This window comes from Callithrix jacchus, chromosome 15, assembly GCF_049354715.1.
Source record: "Callithrix jacchus isolate 240 chromosome 15, calJac240_pri, whole genome shotgun sequence".
NCBI classification, from domain to species: domain Eukaryota; kingdom Metazoa; phylum Chordata; class Mammalia; order Primates; family Cebidae; genus Callithrix; species Callithrix jacchus.
In genome coordinates this window covers 10,049,773-10,057,302 of record NC_133516.1, presented here as the reverse complement: position 1 = coordinate 10,057,302, position 7,530 = coordinate 10,049,773, and the positions used below count along the sequence as shown (strand labels likewise).

The 7,530-nt window shown below is 45.0% G+C and overlaps 1 long non-coding RNA gene across 1 annotated transcript; it reads left to right on the top strand.

The window, feature by feature from the left end:
* The first annotated feature begins 3,800 nt into the window (after positions 1 to 3,800).
* Positions 3,801 to 7,195, top strand: LOC118147768 (uncharacterized). Its single transcript, XR_004734324.3, has 3 exons — positions 3,801 to 3,819; positions 5,377 to 5,436; positions 7,083 to 7,195. It is a non-coding gene; the product is annotated as an uncharacterized LOC118147768 (long non-coding RNA).
* The last annotated feature ends 335 nt before the right edge of the window (positions 7,196 to 7,530 follow it).

Sequence of the window (7,530 nt, the reverse complement as noted above, 5' to 3'; positions counted from 1 at the left end):
GAGTTCAAGACCAGCCTGACCAACAGGATGAAACCCTGTCTCTACTAAAAATACAAAAATTAGCCGGGCAGAGACGGTGCATGCCTGTAATCCTAGCTACTCAGGAGGCTGAGGCAGGAGACTCGCTTGAACCTGGGAGGCAGAGGTTTCAGTGAGCTGAGATGGCGCCACTGAACTCCAGCCTAGGCAACAGAGTGAAACTCCGTCTAAAAAAAAAAGTGTTCTCCTATTACAGGTACCCCTTTGCTGATCAAGAAGTTTTCATTTGCCTCCATGTACAGGCAACTGTGAGCTCTCCTTCTGCTATTTGCAGTCTTAGTCACAACCCCATGGAAGGATTAGGTGCAAATGTCACTCTGCTGTTTCCTTCAGTAATTATGTGAGTATAAATTGGATTGTGTAAGTGCATATTAGCTCTTTCCCTTCAATGCTAATACAGCAAGCTGTATTTGAGATCTTTTTTTATTTCCTTCAGAAGGATAGAATGGGAAAGCAAGGAGTCACAACTTTCTCTCTTGGCAAGCAGAAATATTGAACTGAGAAGCTTGCCAAACTGCCAATCTCTGTATGAAATGTATTCAATAACCCGGGGATTCAAATTCAGAATGACCACTAACTGTGGAGCTTATTGGAAATGATTTCTTTATGAAGATTTCTTTTTCTTTGTTTTGAGACAGAGTCTTTCTCTGTCACCCAGGCTGGAGTGCAGTGGTGCCATCTCGGATCACTGCAGCCTCTTCCTCCCAGGTTCAAGTGATTCTCCTGCCCCAGCCTCCTGAGGATCTGCTCTTATCTATGTTTCCCTCTTATTTTATATCTATGTTTATATATATCGTTCTTTTTTTTTTTTTAAGATGGAGTCACACTCTGTCATCCAGGCTGGAGTGCAGCGGTGTGATCCTGGCTTACTACAACCTCCACTGCCCATGTTCAAGTGATTCTCCTGCCTCAGCCTCCTGAGTAGCTGGGATTACAGGCACCCGCCAATGTGCCTGGCTAATTTTTGTATTTTTAGTAGAGACAGCGTTTCTGCTTCTTGGCCAGGCTGATCTCATACTCCTGACGTCGTGATCCACCTGCCTCGGACTCCCAAAGTGCTGGGATTACGGACATGAGCCACTGTGCCCGGCCATTATATATAGATTTCATATAGTTATTAGTTTACCTGTTTTGTCTCTGCTTTTTATTTCAAAATCAAGATGTTTTGTTAATTATTCCAGCAACCAGCATAGTGCCCCAGGTGGAGGAGACAACTGTTTATGTCAGTATTAGGAGTTAAGACATGCTTTCATTTATTCATTTATTTATTCATTCATTTCTCGGGGACCACATGTTCCAAGCTCTCGGGATCTAGTTAATAGTGACTAAGATAAAGGTCACAGCCATCATAGAACTTACATTACAGTGTAGGAGACAGAAACCCGGTAATAAACAAAAGCAAGCAAATAAACAAGCAAGAGAATTACACGTTGAGATTATTGCTGGGGAAAAAGTCAATCTAAACAGACGAATGGGAAAGCCTGTGGAGGCCAGCCGAGACGGGGGTTCAGGAAGAGACCCTGAGAAGCTGACACTTGAGCTGAGATTTGAAAGGTTTGAAAGTGCAGAAGTGGGAACGGGACTGACTCGTTCAAGGAACAGAAAAAAAGACCAGTACGGCTGGTGCAGGGTGAGCAGGGCTGAGCAGTATCAGGCTACGTGGGAAAATGGGCCCCAGGACACAGGACCTCGCTAGGATACAGTAGGGAGTTCAGTTTTTACTCTGAACAGCAGAAGTCCTTCGAGGGTTTTAAATGAGGGAGTGGCTTGGATCTGATTACAATTTTAAGAAATGCACATTTGTCCTTGTAGAGAGTGGATTAAAAAAGAACAAGAGGGAAGATCGGGGAGCCGATGACGGGATTACTCCAGAATTCTCGGCCAGAGGTGATGATTGCTTGCGGGAAGGAGGGCAAAGGTGGGGATAGAGAGAAGTAGATAAAGCGGAGATGTCATCTGGAGGTCAAATTAGAAGGCCTGGGTGCTTATTTTAATGTGCGTGGAGCTAGGGGGAGATAAGGTCAATGAAGTAGAAAGAACTACCCTGAGTCAGGCTCACTCCTGTAATCCCAGCACTTTCGGAGGCCAAGGCAGGAGGATCACTTGAGCCCAGGAATTTGAGACCAGCCTGAGCAACATGGCAAAAGCTCGTCTCTACAAAAGTAAAAACCCACGCATCTGTGGTCCTGGCTACTTAGGAGGCTGAGGTGGGAGGTTTGCTTGAGCCCAAGAGTTTGAGACTGCAGTGAGCTGTGATTGTGCTACTGTACTCCAGCCTGGGTGACAGAGCAGGAACCTGTCTCAGAAAAAGGAAGAATGACCCCCGATGTTTTGGGTTGCTTAAGGGTACACATTGGTGGTATTAATTAAATTAGTGAGGGAGCTTTTGGGACTAGATTTTGTGTAGTGGGCTGGAGGAGAGGTAGTGACTAGAATTAAAAGCTCTGGGCCAGGTGTGGTGGCTCACCCCTGTAATCCCAGCACGTTGGGAGGCCAATGCAGGTGGGATCACCTGAGGTCAGGTGTTCAAGACCAGCCTGGCAAACATGGTAAAACCCCGTCTCTATTAAAAATACAAAAATCAGCCAGATGTGGTAACAGGTGCCTGTAATCCCAGCTACTCAAGAGGTTGAGGCAGGAGAATCACTTGAACCGGGGAGGCAGAGGTTGCAGTGAGCCGAGATCATATCACTGCACTCCAGCCTGGATGACAGAGCGAGGCTCCATCTCGAAAAACAAACCAGCAAACGAACAAGCTCTGTTTTGGTTGGAGATCCGTGTTAGACGTCCAGGAGAAGCTGTCAAGAATTAGCGGTAGAGAAAGAAAGTGAGGCTGAAAAGAGTCATACAGCTATACAGGTACCAAGTGTCAGGGCCACCCACGTCTGTCCGACTCATAAACACTAAGCTAAGTATATGCAAATTGCCATTGTTTTCTTTCAGGTACAACTAGAAAATAAGTACAAAACATTTGGGAATAGAAAGGTAAAATACGTGGTAAAAAATAATAATTATAACAATTTTTTGGCTGGGCATGGTAGCTCATGCCTGTAATCCCAGCACTTTGGGAGGCTGAGGCAGATGGATCATGATGTCAGGAGTTTGAGACCAGCCTGGCCAATATGGTGAAAGGCTGTCTTTACTAAAAATACAAAAATTAGCTGGACATGATGGCACACACCTGTAGTCCCAGCTACTTGGGAGGCTGAGGCGAGAGAATCGCTTGAACCCGGGAGGCAGAGTGCAGTGAGATCTCACAACTGCACTCCAGCCTGGGCAACAGAGTGTGACTCAAAAAATAATAGTAATACAAATTTTTTTACAAATAATAAAATTTGTTTTGGGGTCCCCCCCCCCCGGCCACCGCCACACCAGCACAATCGTAAACAAAAGAAATAAAAATGAAACAAAATAACCTCTGTCCTGGGTCTAGTTAAGAGCACGCAGCTCTGCGGTGGGTTGGGTTCAGTATGTCTCTACCACTTACCGTTGTATGACCCTGCATAGGTTCCCTCAAAGCCTTCTCCCTCAGATTCCGGTCTAGAAAATATTTTAAAATAGGGCACACCTTCAAGCATTATCATGAGGGCTGTTGAGTTAATTTGTATGACAAGGGCTTCCCATACTGCTGACACACAGTAAGAGGTCGGGGAGCATTAGCTAGAATCCAAGCTTCCGCAAGGAGTGGGTGCCCCAGCAGTGCTGAATGACTTTCAATTATCCAAAGAAGCCAAGATTTCCTTCCACTGGGTCTCTTCCCAGTTCTACTGATCCTGAGCTGTAAGTACTGCTAAAAGCCACCATGCTATGGAAAATCATGCAGTAAAAACCATAGGGCTTGTGGAAAAGTGGGCTGGCACAAAACCCAAAGACATTAAAAAAATAAAAAATAAGACATCTTTGTGCATTAAATAACACTATCAAGAGAGTGAAAAGTTAATAGTTTCTACAAAGGTTACAACACATTTAACTTTTGTATAAACTACAATTACTCCCATTTCGTAGATTTCAAAATTGAGTACAAACCTGGGACTTTAAATAGTCTGCTTATAGAGCTTGTGGTTTTTTTTTTTTTTTTTTTTTGAGACGGAATTTCACTCTTGTTACCCAGGCTGGAGTGCAATGGCGCGATCTCGGCTCACCGCAACCTCCACCTCCTGGGTTCAGGCGATTCTCCTGCCTCAGCCTCCTGAGTAGCTGGGATTACAGGCACGCTCCATCATGCCCAGCTAATTTTTGTATTTTTAGTAGAGACGGGTTTTTCACCATGTTGACCAGGATGGTCTCGATCTCTTGACCTCATGATCCACCCGCCTCAGCCTCCCAAAGTGCTGAGATTATAGGCGTGAGCCACTGCACCCCGCCGCTTGTGTTTTGTTGCTGTTGTTGTTGTTGTTGTTGTTGTTGTTTTTTAAGATTGGGTTTCACCATGATGGCCAGGCTGGTCTTGAACTCCTGACCTCAGGTGATCCACCCACCTCAGCCTCACAAAGTGCTAGAATTACAGGGGCGAGCAACCGCGCCTGGCAGAGCCTTTGTTTATAATGACTATATAACACTGAGTAAAGACATTCAGATTTGAACGTTTTTTTTTTTTTCCAGACAGGGTCTCACCCTGTCGCCCAGGTTGGAGTGCAGTGGCACGATTTCAGCTCACTGCAACCTCTGCCTCCTGGGTTCAAGTCATTTTCCTGCCTCAGACTCCTGAGTAGCTGGGACTATAGACATGCGTCACCACACAAGCCAATTTTTGTATTTTTAGTAGAGATGAGGGTTTCACCATGTTGGCCAGGGTGGTCTCAAACTCCTGGCCTCAAGTGATCTGCCCGCCTTGGCCTCCCAAAGTGCTGGGATTACAGATTTGAGCCACCGCACCTGGCCTGAAACTGCAGTGAGCCAAGATTGTGCTATTGCACTTCAGCCTGGGTGACAGGACAAGAGAAGAAAGAAAAGAAAGAAAGAAAGAGAGAGAGAGAGGGAGGGAAAGAGGGAGGGAGGAAGGGAGGGAAAGATGAAAGAAGGAAGGAGGGAGGGAAGGAGGGAAGGAGGGAAGGGAGGGAGGGAAAGAGAAAGAAGGAGGGAGGGAGGGAGGGAGGAAGGGAAAGATGAAAAGGGAAGAAGGGAGGGAAGGAAGGGAGGGAGGGAGGAAAAGAGAAGGAAAGAGGGAGGGAGGGAGGGAAGGAAGGAAGGAAGAGGGAGGGAGGGAGGAAAGAAGGAAGGAAGGAAGGCTCTGTCTTACAATCTGGACATAAAGTCTACTAGTGCATATTTTAATACTGGATAGTGGGAAGGAGGCAATAAGAAACTGACATTTGTTGAATGTCTATAATTTGTCAGGTAATGTGCTAAGCAATTCGGAAGTATGATCTCATTTAGTTCTCAAAATGACACTTTAAGGTGAGTATTAGTATCAGGTGAGTATTCAAAGAGGTTATGTAACTTGTTCATCACGCATGTGTAAGCTGGAGAGAAAAGTTTTGAAACAAGGTCCTTTGATTCTAAAATCCGATTCTTTTTTGTTTTTCATTTGTTTGTCTGTTTTGTCAATGCTACCTCCAGAGAGAATGCTTATGAATTAATTCATTTACTCAGCAGAGATTTATTTAGCATTACCGCAAGCCAGGCATTTTGCTGGCCCCCTAGGGATATAAAGATGCACTTGATGAAAACAACCCCTCACAGGGCTCACAGTATCGCTAGGAAGACAATTAACTGGGGTGATTTAAATCTTCAACATGGCCAGGCGGAGTGACTCACGTGTATAATCCCAGCACTTTGGGAGGCTGAGGCAGGAGAATCACTTGAGGTCCAGAGTTAAAGAACAACCTGCGCAGCACAGTAAGATCCCTTGTGTCAAACAAACAAGTAAATAAACCTTCAACACGTCATATGATTCAGGCCTGGTGTGGTGGCTCATGCCTATAATCCCAGCACTTTGGGAGGCCAAGGCGGACAGATCACCTGAGTTCGGAAGTTCAAAACCAGCCTGACCAACATGGAGAAACCCCATCTCTACCAAAAATACAAAATTAGTTGGGCTTGGTGGTGCATGCCTGTAATCCCAGCTACTCAGGAAACTGAGGCAGGAAAATCACTTGAACCTGGCACGCAGAGGTGCGGTGAGCCAAGATCATACCACTGCACTCCAGCCTGGGCAACAAGAGTGAAACTCTGTCTCAAAAAAAAAAAAAAAATATTCTACTCCCTTTACTGAATTTCACCGTATTCCAAGTGCTCTTCTGTATTCACTCAGCCTCCAGTCCCAACCTTCCTCCCTGTGTCTCTCCTTCCACTTTATCTGAGACCCTCTATGCCGGAAACACTAAACCCTTCCCAGTAATCCCCTAAATTATATTCTTTCTTCTTTCTCACTTTTCCATTTCCCCCCACCTTTGTACATTCTTCCCATTTTGCCCTTCCCTATCTTTTAGGAAAAATAGATTTAAAATGAAGTTGGGTGAGTGATTGCTAGTAAGAAAGACCTCTTTTTTTTGAGACGGAGTCTGCTCTGCTGCAGGGCTGGAGTGCAAGGAAGTGATCTCTGCTCATTGCAACCTCCGCCTCCCAGGTTCAAGCAATTCTCCTGCCTCAGCCTCCTGAGTAGCTGGGATTACAGGCATGTGCCACCATGCCCAGCTGATTTTTTTAATCTTTAGTAGAGATAGGGTTTCGTCATGTTGGCCAGGCTGGTCTCAAACTCCTGACCTCCTGATCTACCCACCTCAGCCTCCCAAAGTGCTGAGATTGCAGGCGTGAGCCACCGCACCCGGCTCTTCTCTAATAAAATTATTCTTACTCATCTTTCTCATTTTTACCTTAATAAATGTTCAGTAAATATTGGTAGTATTTTAGTAGAGAAAATAAGACATTAGGTAAACACTGTGGTACGGTGGCAGAACTGTCACAGTCTTCAACTGAATTAGAAAGTTGCTGATGTTGAAGACATTTCAGAATCCTGCTTATGCCTTTGGAAATAATATTTCTACAGATTGGGCAAAGGCAGAAGTAAATGAAAGGCAATTCCTTTTTCTTTCTCTTTCCAGGTCTTACAGGACTTATTTAACAATTAATTAAAAATTTAAATCAGAGAAAACCACAGTAAAAACTTAGTATCAAAAAGCATAAAGGAAAAAAGACTTTTTGCCGACCCTTGCTGGATCATCCAGAGTTACTTCTTAAAGGTAACCTTGTATTTCTTTCTTTCTTTTTTATTTTATTTTATTTTTTTTGAGACGGAGTTTCTCGCTCTTGTTACCCAGGCTGGACTACAATGTCATGATCTCGGCTCACCGCAACCTCCGCCTCCTGGGTTCAAGCAATTCTCCTGCCTCACCCTCCCGAGTAGCTGGGACTACAGGCTGCGCCACCATGCCCAGCTAATTTTTGTATTTTTAGTAGAGACGGAGTTTCACCATGTTGACCAGGATGGTCTTGATCTCTTGACCCGTGATCCACCCGCCTCGGCCTCCCAAAGTGCTGGGATTACAGGAG